Below are 25,370 nucleotides of genomic sequence, written 5' to 3' on the forward strand. Positions count from 1 at the left end.
ATGTAAGTTTAATGTGCATAGCATAGTATGTTAGCTGTGGCCCTATTGCGTGGTGATGGGCTATGTATGTGCATGTGTGATCTGCAAAAGTGTGTATACACCATTCAGAAATGCTCGCGCGTGTGCGTGTGCGCGCGCGCGCGTGTGTGTGTGTGTGTGCGCGCGCCTCTGAGTGCAATTAAAACCCAATAGTATCGACAAATGCACACATTGATAGAATGTTAATTCCAGCACGGTTGTGTGCGTGAGCATCAGTCATACACAGATGAGCCGAACTGTCATGATATCATACAATCATAATGCACTTTTCTGGAAACCTAGATAAAATACCTCGAGTTTAGTTGATCGGATTTTCGGAATGTCTGTGGTGTGCACCATTTCAACGCAAGCAGTGGCGATGTGCGCAGCGAAAACCCCCAGAATCTAACCAGACACTTTTCAGACATGCATGTTGAAAACATGTTTTTAAAGGCTCTATGGAAAACAGATTTTTTTTAATTTATTTTAATGTGTATATGAGCCCATAAGAACTATTTCACCTATGCATATGGTTTCATCATATGAAACATATGAACAAACTAACACAATCTATAAAAAGACAAAAGCTAAAAACGTATTACTACATATAACACTCCGTACGACAATAAATCAGCAGATTTAAATGAGTAAAGAAAAAGCCCAAACTATTGTACTTGAGTACAGATTTTAGGTCCACATCGGGAGGACGGGCAGATGACAGCCGAATGCAAAAAACAAGTATTGTCAGCATTGTTTTGCTACCTGAAAACATTCTTGAAACTTAAGCAAATTTGGCATGATAGTTTTGATTGTGGCCAGATGACGTGCTTGCCAAATTTGGCGAACTGTCAAGAGCAAAAACAAACATTGTGTAGAAAGGCAAGTTCTCATTTTCCTATGCACCGTGAAATATAAAACTGAATTAAAAAAATAAAGAATGTTGCCAGCTATACTAAGTTGTCTACAAATGTAGGACATGCCAAAGTGCAGATTCCTATAAACACAATATACATTAAATATTCACAAACATGAATATAGTCTCCCCACCACGAATGAAGCTTTTACTCACACCACACAACCACTTGACAACACTCACTGTAACTATGGTATAATACTCTTGATGTTAACTACCATACATTTAAAGTTAGTATATATAACTCCAGTGGTTGAGTTGTACGAAAGAAGTAGTGGAACTATGTTCCCTGCTGGCCTGGCCCCGCTCGACACAAACCCCATCGCCACACCCCCTAACACACGCATTACAAACCACTAAACACATGTGCCTGCTGTGTAAGGGAACGTCCAGTGAAGTGCACTGAAGTGCAAGTTTCAACTACTTCCTACACTTTTATGTTAGAACGAAACCATTCCAGAATGATTTAAGTGTTTAACAAAAATTTTAGGAACAGTAAAACTTAATTTAAAAAAGTAGAGGATCAGCACTTCCAACCGCTCTTGCCCACTGTATAAGATAGTTAACTTCAGGAGTATATCACAGTCAAAGTGAGTGTTGTGAAGTAGTTGTATGGTGTGAGTTAAAGTTTCATGAGTAGTGGGGAGACTATATTATATTGTATTTATGTTTAGGACTATTTAATTTACATTGAGTGCTTATATGAATCTTAAAGTTGCTATGTCCATGTTTGCAGACTTCCTTTTTAGTTGGGGCTATGAGGTGTCGCTTGTGAGACCTACAAAGCCCAAACTATTGTATTTGAGTACAGATTCTAAGTACACATAGGGAGGACAGGCAAATGACAAGGGACCCATAGAGGTGACATAATAAGAGGGGCACACAGGGTGTAGGTGTTGTTTGGTTAGAGCTCACCCATTCCCTGCCTATGGTCATTTCCACCCATTCCTGCCTCTGACCGCCCAAAACTCCTCCTCCTGGGAACTCTTTCAAATCGCTTGCTTTAGCGCCCGCTCTTCAAGGCGAAGGTGCCTGCTTGGCGTAAGGCACAGGCTGCATGGAAGTTCAATGTCCCGTTCCGGGGAAGTTGGGGTTTGAGTCGGGCCCCTGGAAGTGTCCACCCCCCTGAGCCCCGCCTCTAGTTTTTAAAATGTTTTATTAAGTTTTTACAATGCGCAGCCACTCAAAATGAGAAGCGCACCCGGACTCCTCCGTGTGACTAGCAATGAGCGCTGCAGTGGAGACCAAAGGCAGGAAATGATGGGATTGTTTGCGTTTCCAGTGGTTAATTGTTTGCCGTACATTTAAAGTTGCTGTATTGTGGCGCCAGGGCCATTTTGCCTGTGTCGAGCTGTCAGTCAAAAAGCCCACAAGGCTACAGGAGAAACAGGCGATCAGTAACAGGGCCCTTTCTGGCAAACGATTTATTCGGGGTATGTTGCATACCAGCAGCGGTAAACATGCAGTGACAAATTGGGATGTCATTGGCTGACTTCGTGTAATTTTTAGTTTGGGCTTTTAGGTGTTACTTTTTTTTTCCTGCCCTTTACACCAATGATACTAGCCTAACTGACCCCGAAGAACCCAACATATGCTAATAGTACATGAAAACCAAATACTAAGCAAGGGCCCATTAAGAGCAATGCGAGTGAAATTGGACAGTGTTTTTTCAATACTTTTTTTTTCAATTGGGTATTTCACCTCATAGATGTTTACTTTTACATTCTAAAAGAAGTGTCGCAACTGTTTGATTTCCTGGGAGCACTGAATCCTTCTTCCTGTTACAGCCCCAAGGTCTGATTAGCAGTAATGTTTGGAAGGTGTCCAGTTCTGAGCCAGCGACACACCTGATGTGCACGTTGTATATTCATAGACCTACGAATACAGGCTATTTTTGTCATCAATGAAGTAAAGAAATAGAAAAGAGGGCTGTTGGGTCGCCTTTGTTATTTTCTTGTGAAAAGTACTTATTTTATACACATAACGGGAAGTGTACCTTTAAAAGTATCTTCAGAATGGTTTTCAAAAGGCCATTTGTTGATATTCATTCATTTGTTTTGTCATTTGTTATAGCGCCTTTCACCATCATTATGGTCCTAACAGGCTTTTGGTTAGATGCCCTCGGGGGTACCGGAGTCCACAAAATTTGGGAACGTTTGAGAGGAGCTATTATGCATGTGCGCATTTCAGCCATATGTGAGGGGGGCCATGACGTGGGTAGACAGCCAGAGGAGTGTGCATTGAAGATGCAGAGGAATGCTTTGGACTAAGGGGGATTGTGTTTAAGGCAATAGACAGTTATGCGGCAAGCTACAATTTGAGTTTTTGTCGTTAAAAACACTACGTTTGAATCTGCTCCTGAACTTGTGCGGCTCATGAAAACGAGTGTATTCCATCGAGGGCCGGAGTGTTGCTGTGATTTGCAGCTGCTCCAGGCTTATTTGATTTTTTTTATTATTATTTTTAACTTCTTATTTTACTTTAATGTGATATAGTTTGTAAATAAACTTTACACATAAAAATACACATAAAATATACAATGCTTAACTGTTACATATTAGTACTAACTTAACTACTCAACACAAAAAGAAGAAAATATATGTAAGGCCTAAAAATGTCATAATTGATTAATATGCACAGAAGTATAAAGTACAATAACAGAAACATATTTAAATAATAATTTAATTTTAAATGTCCACACTTAAGAGCAATAGTTCGTAAATTTAGAATTGAATTTCTTTTTATTGAATTTTAACAACAAAGAAAACAACCTCACATAAAAAGAACACAATGCCACCTCAATTAGCATCAGAAAGAAACATAGAAAAGAACCATAGAAGCATTACGCCTTGTCCCCAAATCCAAACCCACCGCCCGTCCCCCTCCAGCTGCTCCAGGTTTGATTGGTGTTCACATGCCCTGCAAGTTCAGGTAACATATTGCAACTTAAAGGCTCTGAAAGTGCACAAGTTCCCACCCCTAAAACATGTTGGCCTTTTGTAAATGTACACTTCGGGTGATTTGTATGAAATAAATGCCCCTCACAAACAAATAAGTATGATAGACTCTGCATTCACGTCCCTGTCTCTGTGCCTTACTGACAACACAAATAGCATTTTCTCACTGACTATAAATATATGAGTGCATCACTGTCTCACAGAACTGAACCCGGATCCACATGCATCCCTTTTGCAGTTCACAACGACTCTGCATCAACCTAGAATCGAGAGAATGAATTCAGCTCTCCTGCTATCACGCCCTTTCCTTGTGGTGACGCGTCCGCTGTCACACCGGGTCGTTGCTCACGCAGCTTGCTTCGGATAGTTTGCTTGCGCGGGAGCAGTCCCTTCGTCGACAGATGTTATATCTGCCCATCAGTGCGGTAGATACTCGGCAAGGACTGTCACTGTTCACTATGGGCCTCTCATGCAATAAGGTCTCAGAGCCAGCGTTCTGTGTAACTTTCCTTTACCATCTCACGTACAAGAATGACCTTTTACCAGTGGTGGCTGCTATGATAGGGCGGCCGGGCGCCGCCCCCCCAGAAAAAAAGAGAGAAGCTAAGAGATTCAATCAGAGAACTTCTCTGATTGAATCTCTTTTAGCCTAAGATGCTGCTGCATATCCTTTGCCAACAGTGCGGGGGCGCTGTGGCAAGGAAACAATAGTCACTAGTGTACTATGGCCGGCCCGGCAGCGGGGCGCGTCCCAATTTAGTATAATTTATTTTATAGTAGAGTGCGTGGAGCTCGTAACTCCACGCACTCTACGTAGCCCCTTTTATTAGAAGCCTGGTGGGGTGCTTCAGGGCTGGCCCCGCCAGTATTAAAATGTGCGCAAACAGCGCACTTATATTCCCTCCCCTGCCATAGATACAGTAATGTCATTGGCTGGCAAACAGCCAATGACATTACTGTATCTATGTGTATGACTGGCGGCGCAGGGTGTGTGCGTGCGCCTGCGCCGCCTTCACACCGTCTTTCTTTCAGCCGGAGTCAACAACACACACGAGTCGACGAGTGCTGCAGCTGCACCAGGCCACCAGCCCAGCGGCGCCATGGTAAGTACCCCAGCATTGTGCGTTGTTTAACTTTCTTCTTGGGCCCGGGGACTCGGGAGTGTTGTTACACTTACTCCCCTCCCCGGGCCCAAACTATGTGGTCCACCACGCGGCCCAGGCCCAGTCAACACTGAACGACGTGTAGGCCAGGGGGCCTACACGTCGTTCAGTGTTGCTGCCGAGCCTGCTGTCAACTTGGGGCGAGCCGCCTTGGTGGTAGCGGGCTGCCCGCTACCACAAAGGCGGGAGCCGCCTGGGCCTGCTTTGTTTAGCCCCGGTCCGTGCTGTGGCCCAAGGGCCTTGCCTTGGGCCACGCCGGACCGGTACGCAAGGCCCAGGGCACTGGCAGGCGTGCGCTGGCGCTGCTAGGCCCATACTGGGCAGCGCTAGCGCACGCCTGCCTGCCAGTGCCCTGGCCTGGGCCTTGAGTACCGTCCGGCGTGGCCCAAGGCAAGACCCTTGGGCCACGGCACGGACCGGGATGTTCATCCTTGCATGAGGATGATGGCTGGAACTAGTAAGCTAGGAAAGTTTTGCGAAATGTCGCAAAGTTGTGTTTTGGAAAATGTTGGTACTGGCGGCAAACGTCTGTCTTGTCTGTGCTCTGAAGGGCTCGTCGTTATTGCTGTGGATTGGCTGCACGGCTCGTTACCGACAAACGTGTAATATAGTGGGGTTGTTTTTCTGAGCAGATGAATTATTCTAAGTACTGGCTTGGTTCTATACAGAATGTTATGGGTGGCACTGTTCTCACAGCTTCATCCATAAGCGGCTTGCTGCAGCAGTTGCCAGATAGTGTGCCATGATTTGGGGTTGGAGTTCCTTGAGACACCCCTGCACGGGCACAGAGGGGTGCCAATTTGCATGGTAACATAACCTTTCCCTCCCCTGTGAAAAGAAATGCCTCTACCAATTAATTAGCAGCATCGACTCATTCCCAGGCGCTCAAGCTGGGAATGTTCACAGACTCTCCTTCTGCGGCAGCATTGTAAGAGGAGTAACATTCTCCTCAAATGTGTGCCGATGCCGAATTCCTGTAGCAGCACAGGCTGGTCAGAGAGTGCTTGGAATATGTCCGTCTGCTCACTGGGAAGTACTGGTGAAACGCAGCCGCGGCCCGCGAGTCCCGACCCTCCCGCATCATGCTAATTGTGCCGTTTTATATTTTCGGCATTTTTTGTCGAAAAATGCCGAAAATATAAAACGGCACAATTATCATGATGCGGGAGTGGTCGGCCGCGGCTTAGCATCACCATGGTCTCTGAATTAGCATCATTTTCACCGTCAGAGGAATCAAATGAAGGGGAAAGACGAGCTATCTGCAGGGGAGGAGGTGTGACTGGGCTGCCTGAGGTTTCAAAAATGAGATAATTTTCCCCTGAACAGGCGAGCGGAGACCTTTCTTCTCCTTAATACTATTAGCAATAACCTCGGTCACATGTTTTATTTGCAATTTCTTTTTTTTTTCTTAATTAAATTGCTGGTTGCCATAGCACATTTGCTAGCCATTCGGTCAGAACTGCATAATTGATATTTCGTACTTATGGATGGCATTTTGAATGACTTTCAGCAAAAACAAGTAATAGGCATTTACTTGCTGTAGATCGAAAAGGAAAAAGTTCCAGCATCAGGAACAGCTTCCCAATTTAGATTATTTATAAATGAAGGTGCTCCACCCCTACCACCACCGGCCCCAGCAGACCACAGTAAACCACTTTACTGCCACTTGCCGTGCTAGAATGATGCTAAGTAGTGGTAGTCTGCAGTTCAGTTTAGAAAGGGCTCGCCTCTAACAATAGAAACAATGAAAATCCCTTGTGCCTGGGATGCCGTTATCTCCCCACACTAAACAACTTTACTGAAAGGGATTATAAAGATACAAGCAGTTTTAGCAGCACGGGCCACGTGGTATGGTCTCTATCCAATCTTTCTTCAGTTTGTAAATCAACCAACCACTTTAAGCCAGAAGAATGAAAATATAATAGTGGAGGGGCAGCAGGAACGTACAAAGGTATTCTTACTAGGCTGATCGCAGGGAGCCATTCCATAAATTAGTCTAGGGCCCCATTTGCATCTGAGATATAAGAACACAATACCATCTTTATCCATGTGAGCACCTCCCAAATTAACTTCAGGTATACCATTTGCAGCATCCTTTGTCGGTTCAAATAACTCACCACATGCTTTCGCCCCAAAGGCAATTCAATGTCCATGCTTAGAAACCTCTGGTATTCAGCACTTTATAAATAACCAATTACAATTACGCAGTCTGAAAAACAATATCGCATTATGTTATTAGTGGGGATTTATAGCGAACTTACTGGTCTATTTCGCCCACTCAATGCGCTGGATTCGGGGATCGAACCCATATTGCATTGTTGAATCACTTTTTACACCTGGGAAGACTTGTTTGCTAGGTATCTCTTTGTCTGCTGTTTGGAGCAAGAATGTGGAACACTGGATGGGCCTTTCCATTTATTGGGCAGCTTTAACTTGTAGTCCAATTGGCTGATATGTTTGATTATAACAAAAGGAAATAGGAACCGAGGAGACAACTTTTGGGAGGTTTTATCTATCGATCTATCTTTATGCATACACCATAGTACCAGCTATTCCCAATACAAGCTGCTGTAAAATACACCATCACACTTGCACACGTAAGAATAGTGTACCACCATTAATATGTAAAACCGAATGCTTTTTTCATATTTCGGTGGGTTTTTTGGACAGTAAATTGCACATTTTGTAGGCCATTTTTCCAAACATTTCGCAGGGGGAGAGCCCCCTTGCACCCCCCTTGGGGGAGTGGGCTCACGCGCTGCACGCGCTCGCTACTATATTCGCCCGGGGAAATTTACGCCCCACCAGCTTTCAAACTCACCAGCCGCCACTGCCTTTTACCTCGAGGTCCCTCCTATTCCTCCCTCTTCCCCCTGTTCCCTCTTTCCTCTTAACGTGCGGTCCGCGTCCCTGCGTATAACAACGTACATAACCAGTTATACAAGTGATGTGTAGGAGGTAGAATAGTGAACAGAGTGGAGCACCCTTTATGTTGGCTTCAAAACAGTGGCCTTCTCTTTGCAGACGGCGACATGAAGCTGCAAAAAAACATTTTTAAATGGTTTTAATGCAGCAAATTTAATTTCAAAGCAAACAAACATAAGTACATATCTATAAATCAAAAACAACTAGATGGACTGGAAAAGATAGCGACATAATGAAAATGTATTCAGAATGCAATGTGATGCCCAATTTCACTTCATAAATGTATACCTCGGTTCCATGCGCCTCTTCTAAGTCCACATCTGTAGTGCATTTCTTGAATAGAGGAATATACAAAAAAATACAATGTCAGCCAAAGTGCACAATAAAAGTTTGCATTTGACAGAGCATCTCCAAACTAGGTATTTTACATAGACTTTGAACCATATACTGTTAGGGTAGCTGTCGCAACACAAATAGAATGTTAGTATGGATACAACCTTGAATCGAGTGTACGTGACTTGTTCATAACATTCAGTTCATATTTCACCTGATATCCATCCAAGTTCAAACATGGACTTGATTTGAGGTCACCCTGTAAAACATAGTAATTAAAATGTTGCCCTGCAAAGTATTTTACTTTGTAATGTATCCTTGGTAACTGTTCCGCATTAGGGGGGAAGTGCAACGTTACTACCAAAATCATAAAAGCTTTAAACGGTGCACAGTCACATACATTTATGTCTCAAAGTATATCCGATTTTGGATGTACTGTGATTCTTGAAAGTGAAATGTGAATAGAAATACCTCAAGCTGTGGACCTGTTCCAAAGGAGGACGAGATAGTAGCCGAAGATCCACCATCCACCTATAATACAGCACTTGTTTTAATATGGATTAAAAAGTGAAATGAAAAAAAAGAAAAATGCAATGCAGAATAAGGTACATACTGAATTGAAATGCAGACAATGGTACACGCGTACATAAACCCATACCTGCCACTTTGTACAAATAGCCAGTTCTGCACATAATACCTTTTGATATGTTTACATTGAAAGCATACCACATGCAAGTAGTTCAATCGCATACAAAGAGAGTAGTGTAATATAATTACTTGGTATGTGTATGAGGTTGATGTTGACTCCGGGAATGAAATTGATGCCGAATCTTGCTCCCTCATTTTCAGCCCAATGAACAAAAATAGTACAATGGAAAAGGAGAATGAGTTCTTGAAAAGTGGACTTATGAGACGCTAAAACATTTCACTTTCTGCGTGTCGGTTGGGCTCACCATTGGGATAGAAGGCGTGTCGGTGGTTGAGTCGTTTGCGAGGATCTGTTCTTCCATCAATGTGCTCTAAGTAAAGAAGGATATGTCAAGCAACACGTTTCCCAAACATAATTTCCACGGGGCACTGTGGAAGTTTTCATCAAGGATAACATTTATTGGTCAGAGGCTCCAGAAAGCGCTGAAAGATGAAGTATACTCAGATGAAATATTTGACACGTGTTGAATCCAGTGACCATGGAAAATGGAATAATACTTATTAATGCAGACCACCGTCCCACATACCAAGAAACATAACAAACTCAGCGTTCACTACTCACCTCACTATCCGCATGAGTAAATTGAGTTGGGATGGCATTTGGAAGCAATTTAGGAAGAACTTGCGTGTGACTTTTTTGTGTACCTTGACTGGTCGCACATATCCTGGGTGAAGTGCAGGCTGCAGACCCGGAATCGATTGGCCCTCACGTCGGCCTTGATTTCCTGGGCCCTAATTTCAATCTCATCCACTTCAGAACCTCAATTTCTAAACCATATTCTTATTAAATCAATATTCTTTGGGAATACATGCAGTATAGTGCCCTGAACTTTGGATGGCTTGCAGAAGTGCAAACAACAACCACCCATGATGGCATTCTTGAAAAGTGTGTGAGATCTGTATAAAGGAATATGAACTATTAGCACGAATAATATAGGATGAATGTGAATAAAGGAATTTGCACCAGATATTTGTCTTTAAAGTTTAATTAGAATAAAGACAGAAAAGCTGTGTGACATATCTATCCCAATGAACTCTGCAACAACTTTATTATACAATTGTTATACTGCGCATTCTACTACAGCGCACAGTGATGAATTGTAGTTATTGAGAACAAAATACCTGAACTAATCGCTAATGCAAAAGTCTTTGAGATACATGAACATTAAAATCCTGGGCACATTTGGTTGTAATCGACATAAATGTTCTTAGTAACGATGGATGAACATAGGGAAGTAATTAGTTGACTTACCCTCACGTTGGCGAACAGATGAGCAGATTCAGCAAGCAGAGGAACAAGTATCCGTTGAACAGGTAGGTCGATGACGATATACCTAGTAGATCTCCCAGATGTTCTCAAGGTAAATCTCAAGGTGTCCATAAAGGCTTACACAAGTGTGTGTGTATGTGAATGAATGGATGACGTGTTCATAGACACCCACTCTGCCTCCATGGCAATGGTTCCCATCTGCCATATGAACCCACCTTGCCGCCTTTCCAGCGCAAAGGCATAGGCCTACTCGTACACCATATAGGGCAATAGGGCCAGGCTTGTAGCACAAACGCAAACCTGGTTGTCATCAATGTTTGATAACTTGAGCGGTCACACCCACCCCACCCCCGTGGAAGCACGCGGTCATAGGTGCGAAATGCCATTGATACTGGAAGGCGGATCGATGGGGACAAGGTGAGCGCAAAAGTGCACAAACCGGGGCTAGACTGGGCTACTGGGTACTGTGGAGATTTCCCTGTGTGCCTCTGCACTCTGTGCCTATTTTGTATTTCATTTTCACATTATATCATATGAAAAGGGTGGAGCTAGATCAAAATTTGTAATATGGGACCACTTTGCAAATTATTTCCAGTGCCTCCATTCGTTCACAGTCCACCCGGGCAACAACCATTCTAGCAAGACACTCATAGACGATTGCTCATGTTCTTGACTCACTGAAAAACTCAAAAAATATCCTTATTTACTCAGTTGTATTTTATTTAATTGGGTGATGTTGATGGCATCAACAAACTATAAATTGTATACTTATTGTTGAAGAACAGTATGAGAAAATCCCCTGTACTGTCCACTGTCACTGGGGAATTTGTCGCGAATGGCTTGAACAACACAAGCAGGTATTAATCGTCGATTGCGGTATCCAGGCCTCCCATAAAGCCACCATGTAAATGAACGATATGGCCACCAGCCTGTAGCACCTGAGAAAGAGAAACATACATATTTTAATTGAATTAACCTGATAAGTGTAGCAGCCAACTTCAAAAAGTGCATCCGAAATTCGATGGCATAGTTGCCCTTCAAAAATGAACCCTTACAGCACAAGTCCCCATTATATGCTAAAATAAATAATTATAACACACCACAGAGGTTTGATTACCATCTGCCTTGCTTGGATCCTAGTGATAGGTGGAGGTGTTTTGCTTTGGGCAGAATATACTGATGCACGGCTTTAGGGTTGTGGTGAGAGTTCTGGAATGGTCAGTGCAAGGGGGTCAGGTGAGTATCAGCATGAAAGCAACAGTGGGGTTGGGGCTGGTGGAACCCTGGACTGGAAGGGTTGGGGAAGAGAGGGCACAGGCAGTTTAATGGATTTGAATGTACACTTGGGATATGGCTTGTCACGGTCTCATGCTCTCAGCAGAGCACATTGTTTTGGTAATGATCCTACAGAATTGTAGCAACAGCATGGCAGGACTTTGGTAAGAACAATGCTTGTGCGGAGCTGACAGGGGAGGCGATGGTGTGTGTGGGCTTGCTGTGTGAGGCAATGGGGAAGGAAGAGCTGCATTTCTACAGAGAGATGCATCACAATTCAGAGAAAGTGGGAGAAAAACATGAAATTCAAATGGTCTAGGTAGAAAAAAATATATCACATCTAGAGTATACTTACTCATTACTTGGATTGCACGGCTGAACTGTTCCCCAACATTCCTGCATAAGCACCATCATAATCCTCAACACGGATCTTGTGAGACAGGCTGCCCTGAAGTCATGCACCTCTGTAATGCAAAGTGTTGCTGTGCCGTCTTCGGCTATGTAGGCCGAGCATCCAGAGTTTTCTTGGAGGCAGCAGTTCTCCACCTCAGTTGGCATGACCTTGCAATGATTGCAGGTACACCACGTTGAAACGTCTCTCTTGCAACTCTGCTGTGGTTCATCAGGTGATTGATCTTGCAAACTATTGTCTGGTTCCCCATCGTTTCGGCAGCCTTCTCTTTCCATTAGTTCCTCCTCTGAACACTCAGGCTTGTACTGGTAGGGCTGTATTGTTGACATTGTACGACAAAGATTTAACCAAAACTCAAGTAACGAGTGAAATCAGTTCTGCTACTGTAAGTAACGGGTCACAGGGGCTTTGTACTATTAAGATAGCTCAACCAAGCAGATATGAGCCACGGGGGATCTAAACTAAATACAGTGAAACTGTTGACTAAGAAACTAGAGTGTCACCTGATCAGAAAGGGTCTGTTTATACTTCTTGAGGAAAGCAGCGTCCTGCCATTTCCATGGAGACACATCAATAACTTGCAGACAGAGAACGTTGAAACGAGACGTGCATTGGCGTTGTGGAACGGGCCGAACGCATCCAGTGATGTCAGCTTCAGGGGAACGTGTTTTGATATATTGCCACGAGCGCACTTGAAGTTAGGGCGATCGATCCAAGGATAAGATTAGCACAAGATGGCCACACCCAACACGTTGTTTTCGCATGTATAAAAGTGAGAAAACTAAGGTAAGATGCATTGGAAACATTTTTACGATCAATCACCGTATGCTTATAACGACTTGCCCGAACGATCGGGACAATAACATTTTTGAGCTCACTATTCCTTTAAACAATGCTTCTCAAATGGCTACTTGAGATGACAAGACAGGCAAATTGTGTTTCTTTAAAAGATTGTTTAATGCATTAGTGTGCTTGTGTTTACTTACTTTGAACGTTTAGTGTGATAAACCTCATGTATTCCTTCCTGTATCTGGTAAAAATGTTTTCTATTTTCTTTAGTTGGAAATCCTGACACGTTTAAGCAAATGATGACAATATATGAACGCTTCCGAATTCTAGGTGAGTACAAATTGCATGTTTGCTCATATAGTTTACTCTATTATGTAGAGGTAAAACGCAGTCTTGAACACATAACTGGGCTATTATCGCAGAAGCGTACTTTGACCTTTATTACCTAGGCAAATAAGTTATCCGTACGTTTTGCTTGGCTTACAGAGTGGTAGCTGTACTCAAGCAATCAAGAATAGCTCCTATTCTACAAGGGCAGTAGTGTAATTAAGAATGCAGACTGGCACAGTATTAAAGCCAGGGAGTTGGCTCAAGCACAACGCCTAGGAAACGGGTCAATACTGAACGGCATCGGCGTGATTGGCCAGTTGGACCAACTCACTCATTCATTCTTGATAAATGAATCCAGTGAGTGGGTAATAAGCGACCGTGATTTTTACAGGTCTTAGAAGCTAGACGAATCCGGCATGGGTCGCTATATAAATTAAGACATTATTACTTTAAGTAAATTAATGTCACCACAAAGATTCATGAAAATATAACTTTATTTCTCTTTAAAATGTTAATATGAATGTTGGTTCAAGTTACAGCTTTATAAAGTCTACCAAGAGTACCAATGATGACTTTGGGTTTCTTCTGTGCTGCAGGTCTCGTACGCGCATAGTTGGCAGGGCTCACATTGTCTGACGCTATCACCTTTGTGTTAGGACTTGGTCAGATTGAAGGCAGGACGTCTTGAAAGCTTGCGACTCAGCTGCTCCCATGTGTGGTGTCTCTGGTTATGGAAGGTCTAGAAAATTTGGAAAATCTTTGTGGTCGGGAGGTGTCTTGGCACGTTACTGGCTCAGACAAGGCCCCCTCATGGTCCTTCTACAGGTTGATGTCTTCCACTATGGTTTGCGACAGGTGTTTCAAGATGTATAAGCCCTATGCGTGTCCTTCACTGAAATCCGGTTAAAAACAAGCATTGGCGAATCCCACAATATTGGCTTGTGTATTGGGCATTTTCCAGGCACTGCTATTAGGTGCCCAGGTACTCGCACCATTTTGAACCTGCATTTATCAACGTCAAGCTAACACCACTACGACAGTGCTTGGCAGGTGCCTTTCCCATGCCTACACAAAAACCCAAACTGTTGCCATTGCCAATGCATGTTTATATAAAGTAACCCTAATTATTTCTAAACATTTTTTTTACTGATTTCTTTTTGGGGGGGAGTTACAGCATAAGTCCATATTAGTGGATTGTGTGAAAGTGTATTGCATGGCAAGTGCCAGAGGGTTCAGATCCCACCAAAAGTATCTATTTTGTGGATGAATGTAGCAATCACCCTCACGTCGGGGGGATGTACATGGCCGTAACAGCCCAGCAGCCTGAGCCTAGGCAGGACCGAGCGAAACGGGGACATGGCGAGGGCTGTGGGACGTTACCAGCCATGTACACTACCCCAGGGTGATAGCTATTGTTCGAGCCCAAGCTCCTGTAAAAAAAACTGGATGGCCACTTCCATGGGAAAAGGGAATTCATGTTCGGGGGCGTGAAGAGCGGTGGGACTAAAGCACCAAGCTCTGGTCCAGCAGGTCAGTGGGGAGGAAGGAAAGGGGGTGGTAAAGGGTGTGGAATGGCTTTGGCACCATCTTGATTGTGGGGAGGCAACAGGGAGAGGCTTCCTGTTGCCTCCCCACAATCAAGACGTTGCCACCCAGGGAAAGGCCTCGGGTGGCTGGAAAAAGCGAGTGGTACACTGTGTGTTCTCAGCCACTTTTTCAGCTGATCGCCGTTCCCTGGGTGTGAATGTGGATTGATTATTTTGAAGGGTACTAATTGTGGCCATGGGTGTGGATTGTGGTGGAGGATGCAGATTGTGAAAAAGGGTGGCAAGTGGCATGGAGTGTGTGGATAGTGGCATACGGTGGCATAAGGTGCATGTGGTGGCAAAGGATGATGATGATGGCTATGAGTGGATTGTATTTCATATGGTAGTTTAGGTTGATGGTGGTCTGCATATATTATAGACTGATGGTGGGTGCAGGAACTGCAAAGAGGAAGAGAATCGAGGAAGAGGTACTTTGAATGGGAAGAGGGACTGTGACAAGGAAGAATGACTGCACTGAAAATAAAGGACGAGGAAGAGATAGCAGGACTGTGATGAGGAAGATAGACAAGGAAAGAGGAAGATGGGCTATGCCATGGAAGATGGTCAAGGACAAGGAAGCGGGACTATGATGAGGAAGATAGACCGGAAGGGTAAGAGGAACTGTGATGAGGAAGATTGATGAGGAAAAGGAAGCATGGTTATGATGTCTAGGATGGATGCAGTAAGAGGGATTGTGATTAGGAAGATTGATGAGCAAGAGGAATCAGGATTGTGAGGGGGAGATGGAAGAGGAATAGGGAGTGTGACAAGGAAGATGGACAAGGAAAAGGACATTGGACTGTGACAAGGAAGGTTGCCAAGGAAGAAGGGAAGTGGGATTGTGATAAGGAAGCAGGACTATGATATGAAGGATGGATGCGGAAAAAGAAGCAGAACTGTGATGTGGAAGATGGTAAATGAAGCAGAAGCAGGACAGTGATGAGGCGGATGGACAAGGAAGAAGCACTGTGACAAGGAGAGAGTAGGAGAAAGTGGGACTGTGACAAGGAAGATAGATGAGTTAGTGGAAACAAGACTGGGGTGAGGAAAATGGTAGAGGAAGAGGGATTGTGGCATGGAAGATGGACAAGGAAACGGAAGCAGGACATTGACAAGGAAAATGGACAAGGAAATGAAAGAGGGACTGTAATGAGAGGATAGACAAGGAAGGGGAAGTCAACTGTGACAAGGAACATAGATGTCATTTGGGAGTCACTAGGGGTTGCCTTTGCGACCCCTGCTGTCTCCCTTGCTACCCCTGGCATTCCGTGTATGACCCTTATTGAAAACAATGAATGTCAAATGAATGTTTGAATTTTACTTTTTTGTATTGTCTGCTTTACTGAAGCTGAGGGCTGCATTCTCTCTGAGGTGTTAGTCAACAATGTCGTGACAGAGCATGAGTCATACATGCTGTGCAGGGTACCGGCACAGCAACGCCACCAGCCTGCACCAACACAATTTTAATATAAATGTATGAACTTGCTGGGGCAGGCTTGTGTTTCACTATAAAGTCTGCTGTCGAGCAAGTTCAGCAGACACACATGCTGTGCCAGAAAGCCTGAACAACACAGTGTAACACACGGCCAGTCCCGACCCAAAGCCCCATCAATATCACCTGGTCCTGGAGTATACTGATCCTATATTGGACCGCTGGCCACCTCACCTAGAACCCTCACGTTCAGGTTAGGAACTTGCGGGAATTGAAATGTGTGCCTCCAGATTTAAAATGTAGTGAGAACTAGTGTGACGCTCACAGCGTGTGAGTCACACGTGGGCTGCTTCAAAATGCATCATTTTTTGTCCTCTATTCCTGATCTCTGCAGCTTAGTACACATAAATGCAAAGGAAGGACACCTCCCCCCTGCCATCAGTCTAACAAAGTATACTGTGACGGGAGAAGCAGTCATGTAACAGAGGCGGCTTTGACGCCCCATCATGAGCAGTTGGAAGAGGCATTCTGGGGCTGATGGGGAACTACATGAAAGAGATGGATATCAAGAAAGATGGGTTGAAACAGGGATGAAAAAGGGGGAGATGAAACAAAGAAAGTACGGTTGGTGTATTCGTTTGTCCTGCTCTTGCTGCCTTTTTTGCCTTTCATTAATAAATGTGTATTTTGTGTATGCAAAGCTCAGCACAGAGATGAGCATAATGAACTGGTTCCATGTGTTAAAATCGTGGGAAAAATTGCTGTGGTTACAAAATATTGCGTCAAAAATGCTGTGGTTTTGCCGCCGCAATCCATGTAAAGGATGCGGGGAACACCCCCGCAACACCCGGACCCATCGCAACCCCTACTCTCCTTAAATGGTATAACAGGGTTCACCTTTACCGGGTCAAACCACTGCATTTTTGCTGCGATTGCTTTGTATAGGTGACATTTTTGCTGCGATGTTATCACTGCATACCAATCAACTAAGTCAAAGACCAAACAGACTGCATGCACATGCACATTTTGCATGTGTCTGTGTGTATAAACATATCTGCGTGTTTGCTTTTGAGAGCCAGCACTAAAAGGCATATCTCGGCCAATGCCCTCTGTCATTTGCATCAGAGAAGACATGATTCTCTCTTTGGTGGTAGACCCATTGTAAGGGAGGCATCTTTCTGAACTTAACCTAAAACACCCTTTCTCGTTCATCTGTGCTCCTGTTGGCTCCCTTCCTTACTTCTGTGTGACACTGATAATCATCAGCTCCAAACATAAACCTGTGAATCAGAAAAAAAGCTGTGAGCACAAATGTACTTTTAAAGCATTGAGACTGAAGACTTGCTCCTTCCCATACTATCTTTGGACTCCCCATCTCCCCATTTTTTCTGTTTTTATTATCAGGAGCCTAAACCCAAATGGAAAATATTCACTTGAGTGCTTTATTTCATTTGTTCACAGACTGCCCTACTTTCGCTCATTCTGGATTCTTTCTCTGCAGTCTGTTTTTAAGAAACTTCAGCACTTAACCTGTTAGAGGTTTGAATCCCTGAAGGAGAGTTCAGTAGGCTAATGCACTTATTGTAGGCATCTGTTTGTAACTTTCAGCTTCCTCTCTTACCGCCTCTACCCTTCCCAATTTCCCCAAACCTTCTCCCCCCTCCCTCTCTCCCTTTCTGCTAATATGTAAGCTGTTCTTGGACTCAAGGAAGCGGTGGTAGATTTCATATTCCACTGAAAAAGATGAACAAATATTGTTGTTTGCCACAAAGGAAAAATGCAATACATGTTAATTTCACTAATTAATTGAACACCACATTTTCATGTATCTCTGATTTAAATTCTAATGAATATCATATTTGTATGCTTACAGTGATTATTTGCAGTGTTGTTAGCAGTTCTGGCCATTTCTGTTGCTTAACACACACTGCATATAATCAGAGTAAGCATACAAATATGATATTCATGTGAGAATTTAAATTGGAGGTCAATGAAAATTTGGTGTTCAATTAATTAGTGAAAAAAAGAAAAACACACTAGCTCTCTTCTAAAAATAATGTGTAAACAAAAAAAATGAAAGATCAGTTTAGCATAGACAGCGCGATGATGAGCATTTTCTACAAATGACCTGTAGATGGCGCGTGGAACATCAAAAAACGTAATGCCGGAAAACCCCCAAATTAATTATCTCTGGAATGGGATGACCTATCGAGCTAGAAATAGTTGCATGAATTCGAGAATGAAATGAAGAATATTCCATGCAAAATTCATGACCCCAGACCTTACCGCTCATGAGGAGTTACGTCCCCAAGATCAACGCCATATACAAACCCACAAACACACTGGGCCTGATTCATGGAACATTTTCCTATGGGATTGCGCCATTATAAAACACTTCCATGAATCAGGCTGTTTTATTGAAGGTCCTGCGGTAGCGGCCCTGTAGTTATGGTTAAGTTGCTCAACTCATAGAAAGAGCACTTTTTGGGTGGCTTATAACTTCGCTCCACCTGCACGAATCCTTCCCAAACATTGCAAAAAAAGTATATGGCCCATTCTGAATTTATTTGGCAAGTCTGGTGAGGTTTCCACAAGGGGCGGAAAAGTTATGAGAGGGGTCCCAATTTCTTTTTTTTCCTGGCAATGGCAAAAAAATGGTTGCTCACACCTACAGCCCAAACCGCTGGATTAATTTTCACCAGATTTGTGACAGGAGCAGTTGCTTGGTCCCGAAAGTATGCTTTTTCTAAATTTGGTGTAAATCCATCCAGTAGTTTTCTTTAAAATGGGCAAAATGAAGGTCTGTGCGGACCCACTTCCCTGTCTGCTCCGCGGACAGGACTCTGATTGGTCCGGTGGGTAGCGTGATGCCCGCAGACACTCAGCCCACCCACCGATTGGTTGGTGAAAAGCATGAAGTGCGTCATATTTTTCCAAAACGCCTGCCATGTTCTATTGTCCGCGGATATCGCAATGGGGAACAGGACTGGGAAACATGTTTTGGGTCATTTGGTGTTGGAATGGGGGCTGGGACGGGTGGGAAAGTGAAAGAATGATGATATGGGGCTATTTGTCTTGGTGGAAGAAGAGCGTGCGGGGTATGGCAGTCCGCAGACACTGCGGTAGTCCGCGGACAGGGTCTTGGCCGGCAGCTTATTTGGTGAATGCAGGCAGGCTTTATTAGGACACGGGAGTGGAATGTAGATGATATGAGGATGTTTGCATAGGTTAAACAGTAGGCCATGTACCCGGGAATCTAGCCAGTGGCACAACCCCCATATCATAATACGGCCATGCAACCAAGAATCTGGCCACAACCATTGTAATAGTAAGTGTTCGGTGGGCAGTTGGAGAAACACGTTTGTGGTTATTTGGTGACTATAAGAGGGCTTGTTAGAGTAGGGGGGGTGAAATCTAGATGATATGGCCATATTGGCATGGGTGAAAAATAGGGGTGGCAGTCTACTTTGATGTCTGCAGATGGCATTTCAATTGGGAATTTAAAGGCAAGTTGTGGTATGGTGGCTGTGGCCAGTGGGCAGATTCATGGTTGCATGGATGTATTATGCTGTGGTGGTTGTGGCCAGTGTCTAGATTCTTGGGTGCATAATACGGCCATGCACCCAAGAATCTGGCCACTGGCCACAACCATTGTAATAATATGTGTACAGAAATGGAATTTGGTCATTGGAAACAACCATTACAATAATATGTGTATAGTAATTATACATACTGTATAGGCAGTGTATAGTTTTTGGAAGATACTGGGCCTCATTACGACCCTGGCGCTAAGTGAAAAACTATGGCGGTAAATGGTTACCGCCATCGTTTTCCGCCAGGTCCGATCATGACCCGTGACCGTTAACTACGATGCCATTAGCGGCATCGTAGTTAACGCTGGCGCTAACTGCACCAAGGGTGCGCGCACGCGACCGGCCACACCGTACTTAACGCCATGGCGGAAAGGTACGCAAATGCCGACCCAAGCGGACATGCACCTAACGCCATCACCCAGCCCGTTAAGTACCTTAGCGCCATGGTGCAAATAACGCCATCGCGAACCAACCGTAAAGGGCCATGTTAAGCGAATGCAGCTGCCACAGGTGCACAGAAACAGCACAGGTGAAGGCAATACAGACTCAGGGAAGCACAAAAAGAGCACACCCCACCCCTTCCCACACCCAGTCACACTCCACAATGATGCCAATACGACTAGCAATGTTGGGGCTGGAGGACCTGATAGCAATGCATGTGCTACAACAGCAACAACAACAACAACAACAGGCAGCACAGAGGAGACGCAGGAGGAGAAGGAGGGCAAGGCAGGCCCAGCAAGCCCCACCAGCACAGCCAGTGCCACCACGCAGGCAGCCCCCAATCCCACGCATCAGAGCCAATCCATTCAACCTCACTGCTGAGCAGATCCACACCCTGTACCGTTTGGACCGGGACACCATCACCGCCATCGTAGACATGACACACAACGACATCGTCAGCATGATAGAAAGTCCAACCGCCATCCCCCCCCTACTGAAGGTAGTGTCTGTACTCCACTTCCTGGCCACAGGCACCTACCAGCACACAGTGGGGCACCTGCATGGCATTTCACAACCATTATTCTCACGAACACTCATCCAAGTGCTCGATGCCCTCCTCAAGCACACAGACGACCACATCTCATTACCACGGACTGCCCAGGAGATTGCAAACACCAAAGTGGGTTTCCATGCACTAGCCGGCATACCCGGTTGCATTGGTGCCATCGACTGCACCCATGTGGAATTGGTGGTTCCACGTGCCATGGAGGTACCGTACCGCAACCGGAAACAGTTCCACTCAATCAACGTGCAAATGGTCTGTGACTCCAACAAGATCATCACACATTGTTGTGCCCGATTCCCCGGATCAACCCATGATTCAATGGTCCTGAGGAACTCCACAATACCACGCTACATGGAGCGACATGCAGGCCCAAGATCCTGGCTACTCGGTGAGTCCAATGTCATGGAAGTGGGCAGGTGAATGACGTACCGATGCATACTCCACCTGGCAGAAAGGGGGGGGATGATGCATACTCCACCTGGCAGAAAGGGGGCGGGGGTGATGCATACTCCACCTGGCAGAAAGGGGGGGGGATGATGCATACTCCACCTGGCAGAAAGGGGGGGGGGGATGATGCATACTCCACCTGGCAGAAAGGGGGGGGGATGATGCATACTCCACCTGGCAGAAAGGGGGGGGGGATGATGCATACTCCACCTGGCTGTGAGTAACACAGAGAACGGAGACAGCGGATGGGCACTCACAATGCACACAACCCCTCTGCATACATTGGGTGATGGCATGCAAAACAGGCCATGGGAGCCATGAGCATATACTGGTTGCATTGTGTGAATCAATCAGTGCATGTAGAAGTGAGCCAAAGTAACAGTTGGATGCGAGCCATGGCGGAACATCATGTTCCTGATCAGACAACATGACTGACACATACATTCTCGCCTACATACAGGTGATGCAGGCTATCCCCTGAAGAGGTGGCTCCTTACACCAGTCCGGAACCCGCAGAACCAGCACGAGGAGGACTTCAACCGTGCACATACACGTACTCGTGTGGTCATAGAGCAGACATTCGGACTATTGAAGGCACGGTTCCGAAGCCTCAGCAGGTCTGGTGGCGCACTCCTGTATGGCCATGAGAAGGTGGCAAAGATCGTCATGGCATGTGTCATGCTACACAATATGTGCGTCAGACGGAATGTGCCCCTGCCCCCTGACGCAGAACTGCAACCACCTGACGATGAGGATGAGGAGGGTGCAGATGGGGGGGCACCCCATGGAGGAGGCGATGCACAGGAGGGGCGTGCAATGCGCCAAAGTCTCATCGACCACTGCTTCTAGCACACACGGCTGGTGTTTATCACATGGAGACTGCACTTGGGGCACTGTGTGTCTCTGGGACATGCACACTGTGGACTGTACACCAATAAAGCACACATACGCAATGAAAATGTCCACACATTACTTTCTTTGAAAGAATAAAGTGTATTGAAACTATGAAATGTCGTGTCACACCCCCTCTCACCTCCCCCCTGCACACCCCAACACACCCCCTCCCACCTCCCCCCTGCACACCCCAACACACCCCCTCCCACCTCCCCCCTGCACACCCCAACACGCCCACTCCCACCTCCTCCCTGCACACCCCAACACACACCCTCTAGGTGTCAACAGATGCCTGTGACAGTGGCCACAGGCTGTTACAAGCCCCCTCTCCCGGCCCCCGGGGCACCCCTGGCTGTGGAGCGCAGGTTACGACCGGAACGTCGCATGGGGCTGCTCTGCGCAGAACTGGCAGTGGAGGATGTCCCTGGCTGCCCCTGTGCATGCACGTCCTGTCGTGTGTGGGTGAGGCCAGTGACCTCACAACGCAAGGCCGCAAGTTCTGCACAGATGTCCCTGGACATGGCCTGCATGGCATCCCTCAGGGTGGCAGTGCTCTGCGCCACTTCGGCCCTTAGGGTCTCCGTGGCCTGTTCAATGCTAGACCTAGCCCCCACACATTCCGCGGCATGCTCATCCAGCATTGCGGACAGTTGATGCTGCCGTTGAGTGATGTCCTGGAGGGACTGCTGGCCGTGCTGGCCCATGGCCAGTGCTGGTGGAGTGATGGAGGGGCTGCTCCCCTCCTGTGGAGTGTGGACAGGGCATGGGGTGGATGGCCACTCCTCTACCTCTGTGTGCCCCTGTGTGTGACCCTCATGGGGGCTGGCGTCTGAGAAACAGGGGGAATGTAGTAGGTCAGTGGGGCTTCTGACCTCGTGCTCCATGTCCGAGTCTGAACATGCAGCTGTTGCAGCTGTCTCCCCGATGTTGCTGCTGGCCGCTGACCCCCTGCCTCCTGTGGCAGGCAATGTCGGTGGAGGTGGAGCAGCTGCTGCTGGCCTGCTGCCAACAGGGGTGCTTGCCGGTGGGACCTCCGGTATGCCTGCAGTGGGACCTGCTTGTTGTGGGGTCTGCCTCACTGCAGCTGAGGTAGAGGGTGCAGGGCCGTTGTTGATGGCCTTCTTGGCTCTCTTTGGCGCAGGGGTGTCCTGGTCCTCTGGGTGTGAATCTGTGCCTGTGGTGGAGCAAAGGAGGGAGGGCGTTATTGATGGGTCTGCGTACTTTGGAATGAAATGTTTGACATTATTGTGGTCAGTGGATGAGGAAGATTTCAGGCAGTGCCATGCAGGTTGTCTCCTTTTGGTGTGGAATGTGGATGCAGGTATGCGGGTGCCAGCAGTGTATGCAGGGTGGTGCTCGCATGTGGCTATGGGCAGTGTTGATATGTGTTGCATTTACACTCTAGGGCAACCTTGTGCTACACATGATTGGACTGCTGTGACTATGGCATGTCTTGTTTGAGGCACCTACCTTCATCGCCTGATGTCGGAGCTCCCCTTTCCATCCCTCCGACGCCTTCAATGGATTCCATGCCAATCGTGGTTGCACGGATCTCCTCCCACGGTTGGAGTTTCAGGGGGGATTCCGACCCTCCACCGGTACCCAGGGCAAGGTTGCGGTTTGCTGAGATGACGGCTCTGACCCGTATGCGTAGGTCATCCCAGCGCTTCCTGCACTGCTGTGGGGTGCGGGGTACGGTCCCCACCGCGCTGACGCGCTCAGCCACCAGGGCCCAGATGGCCTTCTTTTTCCCGATCGCTGTCCTGGTCATGTCCGGGGAGAAAACGACACCTGCGTTGTCTTGCAGGGTCTCCGCAAGCATGCAGAGTTCCTCCCGGCTGAATCTCTCCTGGCGCTGGCGGTCACATGCCTTTTTCACAGATTTAGGCATTTTCGGGTACTTGGATGGGTGGGTGGTTGGTTGGGACAGGTGTCAGGGTTGGGTCTGGTGTTGTTTGGTAGGATGGCGATGGATTGTGTTTTTCAAGATGGCCGACGGGCTGTTTCCCGTTCCGACTTTTTACGGCCGCCGCTAATTACGGCCGCCGCTACTTACGGCGGCCGCTACTTACGGTGGCCGCTACTTACGGTGGCGGAAGTGCACCTTGCTCGCTTAACGATGCCGGTAGGGGCCTTTTCCGCAATGGCGTTAATTGCATTACCGCCATGGCGTAATGCTCGTGCGCGATGGGTCGTAATGTGGCGCTCTTTACGCCATCGTCCCACGGCGTAAACGCTCATTACGCCATGGCGGTAATGACGGGCGATTACCGCCAGGGTCGTAATGAGGCCCACTGACACAATACCATTGAAGTGGAAAAGGTACTTTTCATTGATGTAGCATTGGGGTACAGGTTAACTTTGTTGTACCTGGCAATGCAGGAGAAATATTTGCGTCTTTCTCTGTGAAAAAAACATAGCATAATATGTTAGGCAGGATAGTTCACAATGTTGCATTGGATAGAATCTCACATATTCATGTACTTTTTATACCTTCATAATTAGTACATTCCAAGTGCTATGCTTCAAACAACATTACTGTGCGCTTTGCTCAGTTGGTGTGTTTGGTTGCATAATCATTGGGTCTGTGGGAAACAAAATCCATGTAGGATTTTGAAAAAACAAGTACATTTGTTTGACGTTGCGTGTCACAAACTCTTAAAGGAATGTTTAAGGTGCACAATTAAGTGTATTTGTTGGTAAAAGCAGTGTTGTAGTAGGAAGAATTGTAATGGTGTACATGTTTTGCTTTTAAAAAGTGCTTGTGGTATGGCTGCAGTTAGATACCAGTTGGCGTATTCTAACTGTGTATAGTTTTGCACTTTTAAAGAGTATGCTTCGATGCAGTTTGATTCTTGTTGGTGAATTGTAAGTATTTTACTATTGGAAACTAATATTGCAGTATTATGGGTGAAGTTAGATACCAGTTGGCGTGTTCTAACTGTTGATAGTTTTACTGTTTTGAAGGGTATGTTTTGAAGCACTTTCATCCCTGTTGATTGATTTTAACTCTTTCACTATTGGAAAGTTGGAAAGTAATATTGCAGTATTATGGGTGCAGTTAGATTTCAGTTGGCGTATTCAAACTGTTGATAGGTTTACAGTTTTCAAGGATATCTTTTGAAGTACTTTTATTCCCGTTGGTGGATTTCAAGTCTTTCACTAGTGGAAACGAATATTGTAGTATTATGGGTGCATTTAGATACCAGTTAGCGTATTCTAACTGTTGATAGCGTTATAGTTTTGAATCACTTACATTTCTGATGGTGGATTCAAACTATTTCAGTATTAGAAAGTAACATTGCAGTATTATGCG

At 45.8% G+C, this 25,370-nt stretch overlaps 1 protein-coding gene and 1 long non-coding RNA gene across 2 annotated transcripts in view; one reads left to right on the top strand and one right to left on the bottom strand.

Annotated features, from left to right (window-relative positions):
- CNIH3 (cornichon family AMPA receptor auxiliary protein 3) overlaps positions 1-25,370 on the bottom strand; it is a 1,135,308-nt gene that overhangs the window by 39,871 nt on the left and 1,070,067 nt on the right. The gene's annotated exons all lie outside the window — the stretch shown is intronic.
- LOC138468240 (uncharacterized) overlaps positions 1-25,370 on the top strand; it is a 79,491-nt gene that overhangs the window by 11,100 nt on the left and 43,021 nt on the right. Inside the window, exon 2 of the long non-coding RNA XR_011268225.1 lies at positions 13,034-13,093. This is a non-coding gene — a long non-coding RNA (uncharacterized lncRNA). The remainder of the gene's footprint in view (positions 1-13,033; positions 13,094-25,370) is intronic.

This window comes from Ambystoma mexicanum, chromosome 4q (genome assembly GCF_040938575.1).
Source record: "Ambystoma mexicanum isolate Mex_15411 chromosome 4q, UKY_AmexF1_1, whole genome shotgun sequence".
Classification (NCBI taxonomy): Eukaryota; Metazoa; Chordata; class Amphibia; order Caudata; family Ambystomatidae; genus Ambystoma; species Ambystoma mexicanum.